Raw genomic sequence first — 22,853 nt, forward strand, 5'->3', positions numbered from 1 at the left:
TAACCTAAGGACATCACACACATCCATGCCCGAGGCAGGATTCGAACCTGCGACCGTAGCAGCAGTGCGCTTCCGGACTGGAGCGCCTAGAACCGCTCGGCCACAGCGACCGGCCAGACCTAAGTGAGTCAAGATAAAAACGCTAACATACTTCGCTTACATTCATTGCATAATATAATACATTCAGTTTGTCATCAAATCAAGTTAAAGTCTTCTCAGTCCAAAAAGGTGTAATACGAATAGTATGTGTTTTTAAGTCACAAACGTCCAGCAGAGGTCTTTTCAAGGGTCTGGTGATATTTATTCCTTAGCAAAATTTGTCATACATCATATATCTCTTTTTTAAACAAATAACTCAGTGCTAGAAACAAGAATAATCTTCACAAACATGTAAAGTCATTTAGCTTGTTCCAGAAGGTATTCATTATTCATCACCACACAATTTTAATATCTTAACACTAGCCACAAAAAGTTTAATTACTAATAAAGTTCTGTTTAAGAGGACCCAAAGGGATTTATTGGTGATCAACTCCTTCAACTCCATTGACGAATATCGTAGCAAAACCGAGTGACGCGTACAAATAAGTATGATATGAAATTTGAATTTTGTACATCATAAGTGCAGTAATGCAACCAATGTAAATAAGTCTAAACTGATCTTTCTCCTTGATGAAGCGTACCTACAGTAGCCTCGGAATTATCACGTGCACCTCAGTGTATTCTACATTTAAATGTCTTATAACAAGATTGCTATTAACTTTTAAATGACGTTATGTTCAAGGTTTCTTGACTTATTCCACATCCATGACGACTGTTGCATTTGGAATCTGTCGAAGGTTCATTAGTATATACTTTTTCTTTGTAAATATGTATCGTATAAGGCGCAGTCAAATGACACCGAACATCCGCCGCAACGGGACCACGGAATGCTTCCTTTCCAAACCAGTCACCACTCACATTGAGGCACTTATCCTAGTGGGAGGCGCGACAATCAAATCTTGTTACGCAGAACTCGGTCGGCCGCTGACGGATCTACAACCGCACCCACTCTCGCACTTCCTTGTCCAACTGAAACCGACATCCAGGCATGTCTTTCTTCAGGTCGCCAAAGATGTGAAAATTACGTGGTGAAAGATCCGGGTTGTACGGAGGATGTTGCAAAGTTAACCAGCCAAATCGCTGAAGCGTAGCCTTCGTCCTAATCATGGTGGGGGATAGAGGGGGCATTGTCCTGCAACAGGATATTTCCTCCGTTTATCGATTTCCATTGTGGAACCACAATCAAAGCAAAGCGCTGTGTAGACCCTCTCAAGAGACTGCGACGTGTCATGAAGTCAAAACGTCCAGGAATGCTGTCACACGGAATCATCCGGTTACACTATAACGCCCGCCCCCACGCAGCCAATCGGACGAAGGCTACACTTCAGCGATTTAGCTGGGAAACACTGCAACTTCTTCCATACGAATGCGAAACTTCATTGTAGATAACCATCAGCTGTTTGTTTTTATGCTCGGTGCTATTGGTTTCAATCAGTAGACCAGTGTTAAGTCGAAGCCTAACGGACAGTCAAAAACTGTTAAGTGCACAGGTCACAATATGCTGACAAAGTAAAAGTTATGGGGTTAAATAATGTAGAAATTACTTACAAAGCGTGACCAGTTTGTCACCACAACATTTTAAGTGAACAACTTCGATGTTTGTAGCAAAACATAGCTCCTGTTAAAATAAATAGAGAAATTAGATTTGTAGGAGACACACACAAGACGATCATATATTTCAAACTGAAGAAAACTGTACCGGACTTGTAGCAAAAAAATTTGAACAGCAAATATCAAAGGCAAATCGCTATGAAACTTGGACGAAGATCGTAAGAGAGTACCTGTAGCTGTAAGCTCGATAATGTATACATATCGCAGGTGCATATGAGATCTTTGGGGTATTTTGGAGTACATCGATTTAACAACTATTTAAGAATATACTTAACAAACGCTATTAACAAAGCATAATCATAAAAACACATTCAGTGATGTGAGATGTTTGGTGAAAGTAGCTTTGCAAAATATGCAATATCAAAATAATATAAAGTAAATAAGAAAATATCGAATTGACCTCCTTCTAGGTTATGTATCACACATAAGTGAAATTGAGGAAACTGGTGCTTTTTAATCACATCAATCATGCAAACAGTGGGGTCCCAGTGTCATCATAACAAACCTAGATCCATACACACAATCAAGGGATTATGTATTACATCGATCTTTTAATATTATAAATAAAGTAGCTATTGAAAAAAGTGTCAAGTTAACATTGTAAAAATAGGAAACCTACAAAGTGTCAAAAAAAATGTATAACAACACATTATATAATAACCTATACAGTCATATCTCATAAATAAAACGTGATCATGAGGGGGCTAGAGATTATGTATAAAAGTTACAATATAAATTGGACGTTTATTTACAGAAAAATTAGATACAGCATGAAATGCAGATATGAGAGAGTGGGAATATTTAATGGTTAGGAATATATGTTATGGAACAAAGATGAGCTTAACAAGGAGTATGAAATGTTTTAAAACATAAGGGCATGTAGTCTATGGGGAGGGGGGAAGACGAGGGGGGAGGAAGAGTAGGGGAGAAGAAGACATATATAAGTAACATATAAGAGGCATCCATTAAGTTGATATAAGGTCATTAGTGGCTCATTAATGACCTCCTGTGAAGGCAGGGGACTACAATGCAATAATACAACAAACAGGCTGCACATATATGGCATCAATAAACCAAACAGTTATAGCAACCAAACCACAACAGACAGAAATGATGAAGCAGTTTTAACATTGGATATACACACTGCATACAGCCCGAATCTCTCACCATATGATTTTCACATCTTTGACAATCTAAAGAAAGACGCGTGTAGGGAAACTACAGCAGTAATTTTTCCCTAGGGAATGCAGCTTTACTGTATGGTTAAATGATGACGGCGTCCTCTTGGGTAATATATTCCGGAGGTAAAAAAGTCCCCCATTCGGATCTCTGTGCGTGGAAATAACAACACATCGTATAATAAACCATTAAGTCATATCTCATAAATCAAACGTGAATGTGAGAGAGCTATAGATTATGTATAAAAATTACAATATAAATTGAACGTTTATTTACAGAAAAATTAGATAAAGCATGAAATACATATATGAGAGAGGGAGAAACAAAACTGGCGTTCTACGGACCGGAGTGTGGAATGTCACATCCCTTAATAGGGCAGGTAGGTTAGAAAATTTAAAAACAAAAAAGGATAGATTAAAGTTAGATACAGTGGGAATTAGTGAAGTTCGGTGGCAGGAGGAACAAGATTCTGGTCAGGTGAATACAGGGTTATAAATAAAAATCAAATAGGGATAATGCAGGACTAGGTTTCATAATGAATTAAAAAACAGGAGTGCGGATAAGCTACTGCGAACAGCGTAGTGAACGTGTTATTGTAGCCAAGATAGACACGAAGCCCACACCTACCACAGTAGTACAAGTATATATGTCAACTAGCTCCGCGGATGAAGAGATTGAAGAAATGTATGATGAGACAAAAGAAATTATTCAGATAATGAATGGAGATGAAAATTTAACAGTTATGGAGGACTGGAATTCGATAGTAGGAAAAGGAAGAGAAGGACAAGTAGTAGGCGGATATGACATGGGGATAAGGAATGAAAGGGGAAGCCGCCTAGTAGAATTTTGCGCAGAGCGTAACTTAATCATAGTTAACACTTGGTTTAAGAACCATGACGGAGGTTATGTACATGGAAGACGCTTGGAGACACTGGTAGATGTCAGATAGATTATACAACGGTAAGACAGAGATTTAGGAACCAGGTTTTAAATTGTAAGACATTTCCAGGGGTAGATGTGGTCTCTGACCACAATTTATTTGTTATTGTAGATTAAAACTGAAGAAATTACAAAAAGGTAGGAATTTAAGGAGACGGGGCCTGGATAAACTGAAAGAACCAGAGGTTGTAGAGAGATTCAGAGGGAGCGTTAGGGAACGATTGAAGATACTAGTGAAAGAAATACAGTAGAAGAAGAATGGGTAGCTTTGAGAGATGAAATAGTGAAGGCCGCAGAGAATCAAATATGTAGAAAGACGAAGGCTAGTAGAAATCCTTCGGTAGCAGAAGAGATATTGAATTTAATTGATGATAGGAGAAAATACACTCCTGGAAATTGAAATAAGAACACCGTGAATTCATTGTCCCAGGAAGGGGAAACTTTATTGACACATTCCTGGGGTCAGATACATCACATGATCACACTGACAGAACCACAGGCACATAGACACAGGCAACAGAGCATGCACAATGTCGGCACTAGTACAGTGTATATCCACCTTTCGCAGCAATGCAGGCTGCTATTCTCCCATGGAGACGATCGTAGAGATGCTGGATGTAGTCCTGTGGAACGGCTTGCCATGCCATTTCCATCTGGCGCCTCAGTTGGACCAGCGTTCGTGCTGGACGTGCAGACCGCGTGAGACGACGCTTCATCCAGTCCCAAACATGCTCAGTGGGGGACAGATCCGGAGATCTTGCTGGCCAGGGTAGTTGACTTACGCCTTCTAGAGCACGTTGGGTGGCACGGGATACATGCGGACGTGCATTGTCCTGTTGGAACAGCAAGTTTCCTTGCCGGTCTAGGAATGGTAGAACGATGGGTTCGATGACGGTTTGGATGTACCGTGCACTATTCAGTGTCCCCTCGACGATCACCAGTGGTGTACGGCCAGTGTAGGAGATCGCTCCCCACACCATGATGCCGGGTGTTGGCCCTGTGTGCCTCGGTCGTATGCAGTCCTGATTGTGGCGCTCACCTGCACGGCACCAAACACGCATACGACCATCATTGGCACCAAGGCAGAAGCGACTCTCATCGCTGAAGACGACACGTCTCCATTCGTCCCTCCATTCACGCCTGTCGCGACACCACTGGAGGCGGGCTGCACGATGTTGGGGCGTGGGCGGAAGACGGCCTAACGGTGTGCGGGACCGTAGCCCAGCTTCATGGAGACGGTTGCGAATGGTCCTCGCCGATACCGCAGGAGCAACAGTGTCCCTAATTTGCTAGGAAGTGGCGGTGCGGTCCCCTACGGCACTGCGTAGGATCCTACGGTCTTGGCGTGCATCCGTGCGTCGCTGCGGTCCGGTCCCAGGTCGACGGGCACGTGCACCTTCCGCCGACCACTGGCGACAACATCGATGTACTGTGGAGACCTCACGCCCCACGTGTTGAGCAATTCGGCGGTACGTCCACCCGGCCTCCCGCATGCCCACTATAAGCCCTCGCTCAAAGTCCGTCAACTGCACATACGGTTCACGTCCACGCTGTCGCGGCATGCTACCAGTGTTAAAGACTGCGATGGAGCTCCGTATGCCACGGCAAACTGGCTGACACTGACGGCGGCGGTGCACAAATGCTGCGCAGCTAGCGCCATTCGACGGCCAACACCGCGGTTCCTGGTGTGTCCGCTGTGCCGTGCGTGTGATCATTGCTTGTACAGCCCTCTCGCAGTGTCCGGAGCAAGTATGGTGGGTCTGACACACCGGTGTCAATGTGTTCTTTTTTCCATTTCCAGGAGTGTATAAAAGTACAGTAAATGAAGCACGCGAAAAGGAATAAAAACGTCTCAAAATGGCATGCGAATATGGGATTGACGGATTCAGGAAGCCCATACTCAAAGAGATGAAGAACATCTACGGCTCCACGTAATTAGCACTCGAGAGGACATATTGTTAGCTCGGACGTGAAATATCGTTCAGCCATGTCATATAAAGGGTGATTCAAACTGAATGAGGCAAAAACGAAGTAGTCCCGTGACTGCAGTAGTGACTCCATTTCAGAAATACTCATATATACTGGAAGATTAGCTCTCACAGTTCCTATAGGCATTCACAGATGTTTGACGTGAGCTCCATTTGTGACACAGCAAATGCCTATCCAGTACTGAATTTCCTACCTGATCCGCTCCAACGTAACGGCTCCGAGTATCCGGTGATTTAGCTGCTGTAAATTCTGCTGAAATAGGGGCACGTAAACCATGACCTTCATACATCTCAAAAAGAAAAAAAATATCCGTTGCTGTAATCTCGTGCGATCTGGGGCTCACAACATGGACGGCATATAATTCGACTAAGCACTACAAATTCAGTGCAGTGGAAGATATTCGTTAAGGTTACTAAGTATGAGGTTATTCGAATTGGCAGTGCTCCGTCCTGCTGCAAAATGAAGTCATATGGCGACTGAGACAAAGGTGAGAGCGACGAGAGAAAAAGAAAGTATCACAGACCCTGCAGTTATGGCGCAGAAAACATTAAGTTTCGAGAGATCACATTCATGTTCAAATGAGGCAGGCAGGTTTCTTGAACCTCGATTCTCAAATTATACTTGTTCAATTTGCCACTTAAGTGAAACGTACTTCGCCAGTGAATTTAAGTCAGTCTGCTAAACCACACACCCCCATCCATGCTTGAAAATCAATGTACAGTTTTCTCCTTTCCGGTTTATCGGTTGGTTTTAGCCTCTCCAAAATGTGAACTCTGTAAACCGTTTGCGCAACACCCCACACTGTTGACTGTGACACATTCGCTTCTCTACCGGCACCGCACCTGGATTTTCCGGGGCATCCTTCGTAGATCGTGCGAATGTTTTCCGCCACTTCATTCTCGACGGACAGCCGTCCTGTGACTTTCTTTTTGCATATGCATCCTGTCTTCTCGAATTGCTTTGCCAAACTAACAAGGTTGTGAAGGTGCGGTGACACTTTACCATACTTGATCCGCCAATGTCTTTGAACAACGATTATTGATGATGATTTTTTGGTGTGGATTTTTTGGGTGGATTCAGGTTACCTTATCAACAAGGTTGAGGTTACGGATATGAAAGTAGCTAGGATGATTGCAGGTACTAGTAGATGGGAACAATGGCAGGAGGGTGTCCACAATGAGGAAATCAAAGAAAAACTGGGAATGAACTCTATAGATGTAGCAGTCAGGGCGAACAGGCTTAAATGGTGGGGTCGTGTTACACGCATGGGAGAAGCAAGGTTACCCAAGAGACTCATGGATTCAGTAGTAGAGGGTAGGAGGAGTCGGGGCAGACCGAGAAGAAGGTACCTGGATTCGGTTAAGAATGATTTTGAAGTAATAGGTTTAACATCAGAAGAGGCACCAATGGTAGCACTGAATAGGGGATCATGGAGGAACTGTATAAGGGGGCTATGCTCCAGACTGAACGCTGAAAGGCATAATCAGTCTTAAATGATGATGATGATGATGATGATGATGATTTTTTGGTGTTATATAACAGAATATACGTTTTCTATCACGTATGCTACCATTCTGAAGACTAACGCCAGTGATGAAGAACAGCGGAGACTTTCCTTTGTTTCACTGTTTGCCAACCTAAACTGTGAGAGTTAACTTTTCAATCTATATGTGTATTTCTGAAATAAAGTCATTACTGTAGTCACAGGAATACTTTCTTTTGGCTCTATGGACTATGGGACTTAACATTTGAGGTCATCAGTCCCCTAGACTTAAAACTACTTAAGCCTAACTAACCTATGGACAGCACACACATTCATGCCCGAGGAAGGATTCGAACCTGCGACCGTAGTAGCAGCGCGGTTCCGGATTAAATCACCTAGAACCGCTCGTCTACAGCGGCCGGCTATACATTTTGAATCACCGTACCTTGAGTCAGGAAATGGGTGTCTTTGCAGCAAAACAATTATCCGCACAGACAATGCAACGACGTATGGAACACCACAGAGTGTCAGCAAGGCGACCGTTGTAGCGACTCTACTGGACGTGCAGCTGAAAGCAATTCGTTGGCAGCGGCGCACCAAATGAAACACTAGACACATAAGCACGAGGCCCTCGAGAAAGACAGGCCACATCGCGTACGTAACAACAAGTTATGCTGCAGGTCTTACGAGCACCAGCAGTCGCCTCCGGTGGTGAGTGAGTTACTGTTTCAGGCGATTTTAATACTTGTTAACTGAGCCTTTAAATGCACACAACCTTTCGGTAGCAAACGACAAAATTAAGACCTATAGTAGATATCTTTTCATTGGCGTATTTAGTGCCTGTGGGACATGCACGGAGCCGAGCGTTCGCGAAGTGTGGTGAGCAAGCCGACTAGTATGACGTCACAAGTTCTTTTCCTGTCAGAAAAGTCACAGTTCATAGTAATAGACGGAAAGTCATCGAGTACAACAGAATTAATACCCGGCGTTCCCCAAGGAAGTCTTATAGGCCCTGTATTGTTCCTGATCTATATTAACGACATTGGAGACAATCTGAGTAGGCGTCTTAGATTGTTTGCAGATGATGCTGTCATTTACCGTCTTGTAAAGTCATCAGATGATCAAAACGAATTGAAAAATGATTTAGACAAGATATCTGTATGGTGCGAAAAGTGGCAATTGACCCTGAGTAAAGAAAAGGGCGAACTTATTCGTATGAGTACTAAAAGAAATCAGCTAAATTTCGATTACGCGATAAGTCATACAAATCTGAAGGCTGTGAATTAAGCTACATGCTTAGGGATTACAATTACAAATAACCTAAATTGGAACTATCACATTGATAATATTGTGGGTAGAGCAAACCAAAGACTGCGATTCATTGGCACAACACTTAGAAGGTGCAGCAGATCTACTAAAGAGACTGCTTACACCACGCTTGTCCGCCCTATTCTGGAGTATTGCTGTGCGGTGTGGGATCCGCATCAGGTGGGACTGACGCATGACATCGAAAAATTACAAAGAAGGGTACCTCGTTTCGTATTATCGCGAAATAGGGGAGATAGTGTCATAGACACGATACATGAATTGGAGTGGCAGTCATTAAAACAAAGGCGTTTTTCGTTGCGACGGGATCTTCTCATGAAATTTCAATCACCAGTTTTCTCCTCCCATTGCGAAAACATTCTGTTGCCACCCACCTACATGGGGAGAAATGATCATCACGATAAAATAAGAGAAATCAGGGCTCACACAGAAAAATTTACGTTCTCGTTTTTCCCGCGTGCCGTTCGAGAGTGGAACGGTAGAGAGACAGCTTGACTGTGGTTCATTGAACCCTCTGCCAGGTATTTTATTAGGAATAGCAGAGTAATCACGTAGATGTAGTTGTAGATGTAGATGTGGGCCCGTATTTCTCGCGGGCCCAGCAGCAGAGGCACCTAGTGTGCATGCACATTCTGATGAGATGAACGTACTAGATTACATTCGGCGTCGTCATAAGCGGGCGTCGTTATCGAGAGTGTAACTGGAATTCCACATTTCAACGCAGTAGACATCGTGGATGGGTGGAAAGAATACATTGAATGCCTTTTTTAAGGGGATGACATGTCTGATGACGTACAGAAGAAGAAACGGAAGTGGATACGAAAAACATGCCGGGATTAAGAAGCCTTGTGGTCAAATGATGCAGAAGCGATAGATATCCTAAAATAATTGGGTGATGTAGCAACCAAACGACCATTCAAATTGGTATGTACAGTCTATGAGACTAGAGACATACAATCAGACTTCCGCAAGAATAACCCCCATGAATAGGAACGGCAGATAAGAGCGAGGGCTATCGCAGACGGCTTAACAGCTCATGCACCCAAGTTACGGACAAGAATAATGTACAGACAGGTGAAAAAGAAAATTGAGCATCTGTTAGATAGCGAATAGTTCGGCTTTCGGAAAGGGAAAGGTGCCAGAGAGGCACACCTGACGTTGCTCTCGATGACGGAAGAAAGACTGCGGAAAAATCAAGGCTCTTTCATAGGATTTGCGAATCTGGAAAAGCATTCGACAATGTGAAACGTTACAAGTTTTTGAAATTTGCCGAAAAATAGGATTATGCTATAGGGAAAAATGAATTACATACGTTACGTACAATAACTAAGAAGGAATTCTAAGACTGGAATGGAAGTAACAAAGTGCTAGAATCAAAAAGGATGTAAGATACGATTGATATCTATCGCCCTATTGGTCATTCTATACAATGAAGCAATGACGGATATAAAGGAAGGGTTCAAGAGTGGGATTCAAATTTAGGACTGAGAGAGATGGCACAGTGCACACTGGACTCGGATCTGGGAGTACGACGGCTCAAATCCAATTCCGGTCACTCAGATTTAGATTTTCCGTTATTTTCATAAATTACTTAGGACGCATACCGGGATGGTTCCTTTGATAAGAGCACGGCCTATTTTCGTCACCGTATTCCTTCAACGCCAGTTTGGGCTCGATCTATAACTACATCGTTGTCGGCGCCTCCATAAAATTCAGAGTTGAAGGATATCCATGATAAGATTACATTGTTATCCTCAGTGACAGAGGAGAAGAATTACAGCACCTGTTGAATGGAATGATCAGTCTAATTACTATAGAAGAGTAATTGACGGTAATCCGAGGAAAGATGAAAGTACTATAGAGTAGGAGAAATGAGACTAGCGATAAATTTAACATCAAAATTATTTACCATAAAATAGACGAAATTATCGAATTCTGATATTTACCACAAAACAGACGAAATTATAGAATTCTGCTATCTTGGAAGAAAATAACACATGACGGGGAAGCAACGAGTACATAATTGGTACACTAGCACAACAAAGAGGACATTCCTCGCCGAAAAAAGTCTAGCAGTACCAAACATGGCCCTTAATTTAAGGAAGAAATTTCTCAGAATTTACGTTTGAGTCGCAGGATTTTGTGGTAATCATGCACTGTGGGAAAGTCAGAAAAGAAGAGACTCGAACTGCTTGAGACGTCTGCTATAGAAGGATGTTAAAAATTAGCTAGACTGATACGACAATGAGGACTTTTTCTGTACAGCTGGTGACGAAACGAACATATGGAAGACAATGAGAAGGAGAAAAAAAATGTTCAAATGTGTGTGAAATCTTGTGGGACTTAACTGCTAAGGTCATCAGTGCCTAAGCTTACACACTACTTAACCTAAATTATCCTAAGGTCGAACACACACACCCATGCCCGAGGGAGGACTCGAACCTCCGCCGGGACCAGCCGCTGAGAAGAACAAGGGACACAATTACAGAACATGTGTTAAGACTTGAGGAAATAACTTCCAAGGTTTTGATGGTAACTGTAGATGATAAAACAGAATGGGAAGACAGAAGGCGGGTTACATCCAGCAAGTAATTGCATACGATATTGCAGTGGCTGCGTTGCTGAGAAATGTGATGCATGCAACTGCAACCACTACAGCCATCACGAAATACGAGGTGCATTCAAGTTCTAAGGCTTCCGATTTTTTTTTTCTAATTAACTACTCACCCGAAATCGATGAAACTGGCGTTACTTCTCGACGTAATCGCCCTGCAGACGTACACATTTTTCACAACGCTGACGCCATGATTCCATGGCAGCGGCGAAGGCTTCTTTAGGAGTCTGTTTTGACCACTGGAAAATCGCTGACGCAATAGTAGCACGGCTGGTGAATGTGCGGCCACGGAGAGTGTCTTTCATTGTTGGAAAAAGCCAAAAGTCACTAGGAGCCAGGTCAGGTGAGTAGGGAGCATGAGGAATCACTTCAAAGTTGTTATCACGAAGAAACTGTTGCGTAACGTTAGCTCGATGTGCGGGTGCGTTGTCTTGGTGAAACAGCACACGCGCAGCCCTTCCCGGACGTTTTTGTTGCAGTGCAGGAAGGAATTTGTTCTTCAAAACATTTTCGTAGGATGCACCTGTTACCGTAGTGCCCTTTGGAACGCAATGGGTAAGGATTGCGTCCTCGCTGTCCCAGAACATGGACACCATCATTTTTTCAGCACTGGCGGTTACCCGAAATTTTTTTGGTGGCGGTGAATCTGTGTGCTTCCATTGAGGTGACTGGCGCTTTGTTTCTGGATTGAAAAATGGCATCCACGTCTCATCCATTGTCACAACCGACGAAAAGAAAGTCCCATTCATGCTGTCATTGCACGTCAACATTGCTTGGCAACATGCCACACGGGCAGCCATGTGGTCGTCTGTCAGCATTCGTGCACCCACCTGGATGACACTTTTCGCATTTTCAGGTCGTCATGCAGGATTGTGTGCACAGAACCCACAGAAATGCCAAATCTGGAGGCGATCTGTTCAACAGTCATTCGGCGACCCCCATTCCAATTCCCTCCACTTTCTCGATCATGTCGTCAGACCGGCTTGTGCGAGCCCGAGGTTATTTTGGTTTGTTGTCACACGATGTTCTGCCTTCGTTAAACTGTCTCACCCACGAACGCACTTTCGACACATCCATAACTCCATCACCACATGTCTCCTTCAACTGTTGATAAATTTCTATCGGTTTCACACCACGCAAATTCAGAAAACGAATGATTGCATGGTGTTCAAGTAAGGAAAACGTCGCCATTTTAAGTATTTAAAACAGTTCTCATCCTCGCCGGTGGCGGTAAAATTCCATCTGCCATATGGTGCTGCCATCTCTGGGACGTATTGACAATGAACGCGACCTCATTTTAAAACAATGCGCATGTTTCTATCTCTTTCCAGTCCGGAGAAAAAAAATTGGAGGCTTTAGAACTTGAATGCACCTTGTACATTGAAAATATTCACAGTTGGGAAAATGGACAACATTCAGCTGTGTAATGGAATGAAAAATTGTGGCGGATCGGGACTTGAACCCGGATTTCCCATTTCCCGCCTACCTCGAGTGGTTTCCCTATTATCAGGCTGTCCGAGCACAACTCACGACCAGATCCAAACTATGATATGTCGTCAATCACGGCTCTACAACCTGCGAACGCACGTCCATTGTGTGTATTGCCATACAGGGGAGACATGTTAGATGAAAGTCGCTTTATCGGTATGCATGTCCGAATGAAGATTGCATCGTACTTCTCAACAACGAAGGCGCTGCAATATCGTATTTTTCCGCGTCTCGTGATCTAGTGGCTTGGGTTGCTGCCTCTAGATCACGCCGTCCTGGGTTAGATTCCCGGTCGGGTAGGGGAAAAATGGTTCAAATGGCTCTGAGCACTATGAGACTCAACATCTGAGGTCATCAGTCCTCTAGAACTTTGAACTACTTGAACCTAACTAACCTAAGGACATCACACACATCCATGCCCGAGGCAGAATTCGAACCTGCGACCGTAGCGGTCACGCGGTTCAAAACTGAAGCGCCTAGACCCGCACGGCTACACCGGCAGGCCGGGTAGGTGATTTTCTATCCCCAGGGACTCGGTGTTTGTGTTATCCTCATCATCTCATCATCGTTCGGGAAGTGCCGAGACTGGAAGTGGAAAGATTTGGAACTTGTACAGGCACTTTCGACCACGATGTTGAGCGCCCCACAAACCAACATTATCATCAATATCGTATGCAGCCGCCGATATCGGCACAAATTTTCATTGTCGCCATTCCGTTATACAGTTAATGGCTGTCCATATTCGCAACTGCAAATACATTTCGTGTAATAATTGAAGATGTCGGACGAAAGTGCTAGTCTGGGATGGAGAGGTTGGTACAGAATAGGAATTTGTGGTAGGCCGCATCAAACAAGTTAGAAACTTAATACAAACATCAAAAAAAGTTTTGCATCACCTCGGCTCCAAGAGTTCCGGAACCTGTAAAGAAAACTGGAGAAGAGATCAACATAAACATCATTCCCGCCCACTTTATAGCTCATGAAAACCACACATCGCATGTTGTACCACCATCCAGCGAGACCTTTAGAGGTGGTGGTCCAGATTTCAGTACACACCGGTACCTCTGATACCCAGTAGCACGTCCTCTTGCATCGATGCATGCCTATTTTTGTCGTGGCATATTATCCACAAGTTTGTCAAAGCACTGTTCGTCCAGATTGTCCCACTCCTCAATGGCGATTAGGCGAAGATCCTTCAGAGTGGTTGGTGGGTCACATAGTACATAAACAATCTATCCCAGGCATGTTCGATAGGGTTCATGTCTGGAGAACATGCTGGCCACTCTGATCGAGAGAAGTCGTTATCCTGAAGGAAGTCATTTACAAGATGTGAACGATGCGGGTGCGAATTGTCATCCATGAAGACGAATGCCTCGTCAGTATGCCGCCGATATGGTTGCACTATCGGTCGGGGGATAGCATTCCAGTATCGTACAGCCTTTACGGGCCCCCCATGACCACCAGCGGTGTACGTCGGCCCCAAATAATGCCACCCCAAAACAGCAGGGAACCTCCACCTTGCTGCACTCGCTGGGCAGTGTGTCTAAGGCGTTCAGCCTGACCGGATTGCCTCCAAACACGTCTCCGACGAATGTCTCGTTGAAGGCATATGCGACACTCATCGGTGAAGAGAACGTGATGCCAATCCTGAGCGTTCCATTCGGCATGTTGTTGGGCCCACCTGTACCGCGCTGCATTGTGTCGTGGTTGCAAAGATGGATCTCGCCATAGACGTCGGGTATTAACTTGAGCATCATGCAGCCTATTGCGCACAGTTCGAGTCGTAGCACGACGTCCTTTGGCTGCACAAAAAGCATTATTCAACATGGTGGCGTTGCTGCCAGAGTTCCTCCGAGCCACAATTCGTAGGTAGCGGTCATCCACTGCAGTAGTAGCCCTTGCGCGGCCTGAGCGAGGCATGTCATTGACAGTTCCTGTCTCTCTGTATCTCCTCCATGTCCGAACAACATCGCTTTGGTTCACTGCGAAATGCTTCGACACTTCGCTTGTTGAGAGCTATTCCTGGCGAAAAGTAATAATGTGGACTCGATCGAACCGCGGTATTGACCGTCTAGGCATCGTTGAACTACAGACGACACGAGCCGTGTACCTCCTTCATGGTGGAATGACTGGAACCGGCCGGCTGTCAGACACCTCCGTCTAATAGGCGCTGCTCATGCATAGTTGTTTACATGTTTTGGTGGGTTTAGTGACATCTCTGAACAGTCAAAGAGACTGGCCTTTGATAAAATATCCGCAGTCAACGTCTACCTTCAGGAGTAAAACTTTTTCTGATGTGTGTACAAGGACAGTGCTTGTGCCCTTTCTTCGAGGTTTCCGTGACACCGTGTTCCATCACCCTGAAGCAGGAGCATATGGCAACTTTTCTGTCCTGGCCTACATCTATACAGAGGGAGTTTACTCTTGTAGTGGCCAGTACATTTACCAGATCTCCCACCCAATGATATTATTTGGTCAGGTTACGGAGAGATTGGTCAAACTGATTTAGACTCTAGACCAGACATCAACATGCATACTTCGCAAGCCACCGCATGGCGCGTATCGGGGGTTACCCTGTGTCATTACTAGTCGTTTCCTTTCCTGTTCCACTCGCAGACAAAGGAAATCGACTGTCTATATCCCTCCGTATGAGCCATAATTTCTCGTATGTTATCTACGTGGTCCTTACGCGAAATGTAAGTTGGCTGCAATAGAATCGTTCTGCAGTCAGATTCAAATGCCGGTTCTTTTAATTTTCTCAATAGTGTTCCTCGAAAAGAACGTCACCTTCCCTCCAGGTAGTCCCATCTCAGTTCTCAAAGCATCTCCGTAACACGTGCATGTTTTTTGAACCTGCCGGTAACAAACCTAAAAGCGCATCTCTGAATTGCTTCGATATCTTCCTTTAGTCCGACTTCGTGCAGATCCCAAACACTCGAGCAGTGTTCACGAACAGGCCTCTAGCTTCCTTCATGTGATCTCCTTTACAGATGAACCACACTTCCATAAAGTTCTCACAATAAACCGAAGTCGACCATTCGCCTTCCCTACTACGATCCTCACATGCTCTTTCCATCCATATCGCTTCGCATTGTTAGGCCTAGATATTTAAACGACATGGCTGTGTCAAGCATGACGCTACTACTGCTGTACCAGAACATTAAGCGTTTGTTTCTCCTACACATCCGCATTCATTTACATTTGTCTACATTTACAGCCAGCTACCATTCATCACAACAACTAGAAATTTTGTCTGTGTCTTCTTGTATCCTCCTACAGTCTGATAGATTGTTGGTAGCAGCTCTACGTACTAAATTTAGATGTCTGGACGATCCTAAATCACCTACAGATTTACGACACTCTGTATGTGCAGTAAATAAAATTTCACTGGTTCTATCCTTACCGGTTTGCAATTTTAATAGTTTTTGTTATTGTTGTGATATTCAGTCCAGAGACTGGTTTGATGCAGCTCTCCATGCTACTCTATCCTGTGAAACCTTCTTCATCTCCCAGTACCTACTGCAACCTACATCCTTCTGAATCTATTTAGTGTATTCATCTCTTAGTCTCCCTCTACCATTTTTACCCTACATGCTGCCCTCCAATACTAAATTGGTGATCCCTTGATGCCTCAGAATATACCCTACCAGCCGATCCCTTCTTCTAGTTAAATTGTGCCACAAATTTCTCTTCTCTCCAATTCTATTCAATACCTCTTATTTAGTTATGTGATCTACCCATCTAATCTTCAACATTCTTCTGTAGCACCACATTTCGAAAGCTTTTGTTCTCTTCTTGTCCAAACTACTTATCGTCCACGTTTCACTTCCATACATGGCTACACTCCATACAAATACTTTCAGAAACGAATTCCTGCCACTTAAATCTATACTCGATGTTAACAAATTTCTCTACTTCAGAAACGATTTCCTTGCCACTGACAGTCTACATTTTATATCCTCTCTACTTCGACCATCATCAATTATTTTGCTTCCCAAATAGCAAAACTCATTTACTACCTAAAGCCTCTCATTTCCTAATCTGATTCCCGCAGCATCACCCGATTTAATTCGACTACATTCCATTATCCTCGTTTTGCTTCTGTTGATGTTCATCTTATATCCTCCTCTCAAGACACTGTCCATTCCGTTCAGCTGCACTTCCACGTTCTTTGCTGTCTCTGACATAATTACAATGTCATCGGCGAACCTCAAAGTTTTTATTTCTTCTCCGTGAATTTTAATTGCTACTCCGAATTTTTCTTTTGTTTCCTTTACTGCTTGCTCAATATATAGAATGAATAACATCGGGGATAGGCTACAACCCTGTCTCACTTCCTTCCCAACCATCGCTTCCCTTTCATGCCCCTCGACTTTTATAACTGCCATCTGGTTTCTGTACAAACTCTAAATAGCCTTTCGCTCCCTGTATTTTACCCCTACCACCTTTAGAATTTGAAAGAGAGTATTCCAGTCAACGTTGTCAAAAGCTTCCTCCAACTCTACAAATGCTAGAAACGTACGTTTGCCTTTCCTTAATCTATTTTCTAAGATAAGTCGTAGGGTCAGTATTGCCTCAAGTGTTCCGACATTTCTACTGAATCCAAACTCATCTTCCCCGAGGACGGCTTCTACCAGTTTTTCCATTCGTCTGTAAAGAATTCGTGTTAGTCTTTTGTAGCCGTGGCTTATTAAACTGATAGTTCGGTAATTTTCACATCTGTCAACACCTGCTTTCTTTGGGATTGGAATTATTATATTCTTCTTGAAGTGTGAGGGTATTTCGCCTGTCTCATACATCTTGCTCAACAGATGGTAGAGTTTTGTGAGGCCTGTCGCTCCCAAGGCTGTCGGTATTTCTAATGGAATGTTGTCTACTCCCGGGGCCTTGTTTCGACTCAGGTCTTTCAGTGCTCTGTCAAACTCTTCTCGCAGTATCGTATTTCCCATTTCATCTTCATCTACATCCTCTTCCATTTCTATAATATTATGCTCAAGAACATTGCCCTTGCATAGACCCTCTATATACTCCTTCCACCTTACTGCTTTCCCTTCCTTGCTTAGAACTGGGTTTCCATCTGAGATCTTGACATTCATGCAAGTGCCTCTCTTTTCTCCAAAAGTCTCTTTAATTTTCCTGTAGGCAGTATCTATCTTACAGCTAGTGATATGCGCCTCTACATCCTTACATTTGTCCACTGGCCATCCCTGCTTAGCTACTTTGCACTTTCTGTCGATCTCATTTTTGAAACGTTTGTATTACTTTTTGCCTGCTTCATTTACTGCATTTTTATATTTTCTCCTTTCATTAATTCTATCCTTACCGGTTTGCAATTTCAATAGTGAACAGTCTACAATACAAATCAGTTGCAATTTGACGGTCATGTGAGGCAGATACGGCTCACAAGTAGGTTTCGCACAATGAACCGACTGTGCAAAATTGTGTGCAGTGTGACAGGAACCAAGTGGTGTAGTGCAAGCTGGTGCACGGCTTGCTGTCGGCAGTGATCCTCCCCGGGGTGGCAGCCTGCCAAAGCGGCGCCCCACCTCGCTCATTACTGGTTCCGGGTGTGCTCGGTATTTTAATTAAGACGCCGCTGACAGGCCGGCATGCGCGGGGCGCCGTAATTGGCTGCGGCCTACTGCCGCCGCCGCTGGCTGGCGCGCCCGCCGACCTCGCCGTCACGGAAGAGGGCGCGCTCTTACCCCGCCCGATAAATCCGGCCGTCTGCCCGCGTCTCGCGCCCAAGTTCGTAATACAGCATAGCGGCTGTCCCATGTCACAGAGGCACTTCTCTGTCACAGGCTACGCACCGTACTTCGTACCCGTTTGAAATGTGAAATACAGGGTGTTACAAAAAAGTACGGCCAAACTTTCAGGAAACATTCCTCACACACAAATAACGAAAAGATGTAACGTGGACATATGTCCGGAAACGCTTAATTTCCATGTTAGAGCCCATTTTAGTTTCGTCAGAATGTACTGTACTTCCTCGATTCACCGCCAGTTGGCCCAATTGAAGGAAGGTAATGTTGACTTCGGTGCTTGTGTTGACATGCGACTCATTGCTCTATAGTACTAGCATCAAGCACATCAGTACGTAGCATCAAAAGGTTAGTGTTCATCACGAACGTGGTTTTGCAGTCAGTGCAATGTTTACAAATGCGGAGTTGGCAGATGCCCATTTCATGTATGGATTAGCACGGGGCAATAGCCGTGGCGCGGTACGTTTGTATCGAGATAGATTTCCAGAACGAAGGTGTCCCGACAGGAAGACGTTCGAAGCAATTGATCGGCGTCTTAGGGAGCACGGAACATTCCAGCCTATGACACGCGACTGGGGAAGAACTAGAACGACGAGGACACCTGCAATGAACGAGGCAGTTCTTCGTGCAGTTGACGATAACCCTAATGTCAGCGTCAGAGAAGTTGCTGCTGTACAAGGTAACGTTGACCACGTCACTGTATGGAGAGTGCAACGGGAGAACCAGTTGTTTCCGTACCATGTGCAGCGTGTGCAGGCACTATCAGCAGCTGATCGGCCTCCACGGGTATACTTCTGCGAATGGTTCATCCAACAATGTGTCAATCCTCATTTCAGCGCAAATGTTCTCTTTACGGATGAGGCTTCATTCCAGCGTGATCAAATTGTAAATTTTCACAATCAACATGTGTGGGCTGACGAGAATCCGCACGCAATTCTGCAATCACGTCATCAACACAGATTTTCAGTGAACGTTTGGGCAGACATTGTTGGTGATGTCCTGATTGGGCCCCATGTTCTTCCACCTACGCTCATTGGAGCACGTTATCATGATTTCATACGGGATACTCTACCTGTGCTGCTAGAACATGTGCCTTTACAAGTACGACACAACATGTGGTTCATGCGCGATGGAGCTCCTGCACATTTCAGTCGAAGTGTTCGTACGCTTCTCAACACCAGATTCGGTGACCGATGGATTGGTAGAGGCGGACCAATTCCATGGCCTCCACGCTCTCCTGACATCAACCCTCTTGACTTTCATTTATGGAGGCATTTGAAAGCTCTTGTCTACGCAACCCGGGTACCAAATGTAGAGACTCTTCGTGCTCGTATTGTGGATGGCTATGATACAATACACCATTCTCCATGTCTGCATCAGCGCATCATGGATTCCATGCGACGGAGGGTGGATGCACGTATCCTCGCTAGCGGAGGACATTTTGAACATTTCCTGTAACAAAGTGTTTGAAGTCACGCTGGTACGTTCTGTTGCAGTGTGTTTCCATTCCATGATGAATGTGATTTGAAGAGAAGTAATAAAATGAGCTCTAACATGGAAAGTAAGCGTTTCCGGACACATCTCCACATAACATATTTTCTTTCTTTGTGTGTGAGGAATGTTTCCGGAAAGTTTGGCGGTACCTTTTTGCAACACCCTGTATAGACAGGGGACAGCGATAGTGATATCCATAGTCGAAAGGTTGTCGTGTAGTAGAGGGGGTGGTGGATGGTGTGTCTGTGAAGCGTGCGCGGAAAAATAATACTGTGTTTTATGAAAAGCATACATAATTGTATGGAAAGTGATACCGAACTATCAGATTGTTAATTCTCTTTACCACTGCGGTATGTAATGCCATCGCCAGCGAACTTTAAGAGCAAATAAACCGGACTGTGAAAGTGAAGCTAACAATACTTTTTTGTGGCCGACACGAACAGTGCTTTTATGCGAATGAACTTTGCTGGTATCGGTTTTGGGTGGTGGAGCTGTTGTCTATCACATTCTATCAAGATGTGAAAGTGAAGACTTTAATTAACTGTGCAATATAAATGACTTTCAGTGACGTTGTCGAAGTTTGAAATGCGAGAACAGAGTGGACATTGTTTACGGTGTGCTTCACACACAAGAACAGTTCTATGAACTGTGTATTTGTGGCTAAGACTATATAAATGTGACGAACTGTATAATTGTGGACGATAGCGTCACGGACAGTGCATAGAGTGTAAAAACGAGCGATGTCTACGTAATGTACTTTGAAAGAGAGGACATGTCAACAACGGTCGTATACTAGCGTCTTGTGGTTTGTTAATCACCACGGGGTTAATGATTCAGCTGTGCCGGCGAAGATTAACCAGCGGAACTGCCTGTATCCTGCTCTCATCATCGTAACCCGCCGACATCGTGATGCCGCAACGCTTCGTATGCAACAAAAAGTTAAGAGATTTCGCCGAACTCTATCCCCTGATCTAGAAACTTTCTTTCTGTATTAAAAGTATAATAATTACAGACTCTATTCAAATAAATTCTTTGTTTAGTTCATGTTTGCTTTCTGCTAACGAAAATAAAATTACAATCAGTGAATTAAAAGTTGCCTGGTAGTCATTGTTGAAACACCTGTAAGTATAAACTTCTTCTTCTCATTAGAACTAATTCTCCTTGCATGTCAAAATTATTGTACTTATTTTATGTAGTTTTATGTATTGTTATGAGACTAGATATATGACAGTGACTAATAAGAGTATTTTGTCGCGAAATATGGCGTCGCGTGAAAATTATGGCGACCGCCATAATTGCTTGCGTTCTGACCAATAACGTAAAAGCTGCTATTCCCGTATTGGTGCATTTCCTGACGTGAGCGTGAATTATAAATGTCAGCTGTCAAATCACGTAGGGACTGTTTACCCAGAAATAATAGTTTTTGATATTGTATTGCTACGAGTCGTAGAATTAAGAGACACTGTTTATAGTCAAAAGTGGGTAGGTGTATGGTGAACCGCCCCCCCCCCCCCCCCCAGTGTCATGCAGTTATTAACAGTATTGTGTGTGCTTCACGAAATTTTGTCACTTTTTCTAATTCCTTTCAGATATTGTCTTAGATGTCTTTGAAGTTTCAGAGAATATATACACAATTTTGTTGGTTCAGGTTAACTTCAGAGCAGTTTCTCGTGAATATTAGAGTTTTCAGTTCATAAACAAAGTGGGATCCTGACCAAATGAGAAGTATAACAAAGAGTGTGGTTTTCCAACTAGAATTTTGGATGACTTCACAGTTCAAATTTTGATAATTATTTTTCCTGTGGGTTGAGGTCATCACACACGAAAAGTAGAATTACATACTGTTATAACACTCCAAGTAGTTGATGTTGAATATTGCACTATACTTCAAAGTGACACCGATACATGACGTAATTTTTCAACGAAGTCATCACATCTCTGTAAACAACGGACATAATGTTCTGCCAGTCTTTCAATTCCTCGGCGACAGATGTCCGCTCTTTGAACACGAAACCATTCAATTACCACTGCATCAGTGGCCTCATCGTCGGAAAATCAATACCTCGACAGCCTGAGCATTGTCGTCTGTCGTTGATATCAATGGCTTTCCTTCTGTATCAGCTACATCTAATCCCGTGAGGGCTTCGTCAGATTAATGGGACCATTTCAAAGCGGCTGGACTCGACACTGTATTTAATCTACATACCTCCTAACTACATCAACAAAAGCAAAACGAGGATAATGGAATGCAATCGAATTAAGTCGGATGACGCTGGGGGAATTAGATTAGGAAATGAGACACTTAAAGTAGTAAATGACTTTTGCTATTTGGGGAGCAGAATAACTGATGATGGTCGAAGTAGAGAGAATATAAAATGTAGACTAGCAATGGCAAGGAAAGTGTTTCTGATGAAGAGTAATTTGTTAACATCGAGTACAGATTTAAGTGTCAGGAAGTCATTTCTGACAGTATTTGTACGGAGTGTAGCCATGTATGGAAACATGGACGATAAATAGTTCAGACAAGAAGAGAATAGACGCTTTCGAAATGTGGTGCTACAGAAGAATGCTGAAGGTTATATGGGTAGATCACATAACGAATAAGGAGGTATTGAACAGAATTGGGGAGAAGAGGAATTTGTGGCACAACTTGACTAGAAGAAGGGATCGGTCGGTAAGACATGTTCTGAGGCATCAAGGGATCACCAATTTAGTATTGGAGGGCAGTGCGGAGGGTAAAAATCGTAGAGGGAGACTGAGAGATAAATACACTAAGCAGATTCAGAAGGGTGTAGGACTGAAGACCACAACAACAACAACAACAACAACCTAACTTTCCTGGTTCATATGCGCAATTCAAAAGCTT

Source organism: Schistocerca cancellata, chromosome 6 (assembly GCF_023864275.1).
Source record: "Schistocerca cancellata isolate TAMUIC-IGC-003103 chromosome 6, iqSchCanc2.1, whole genome shotgun sequence".
Classification (NCBI taxonomy): domain Eukaryota; kingdom Metazoa; phylum Arthropoda; class Insecta; order Orthoptera; family Acrididae; genus Schistocerca; species Schistocerca cancellata.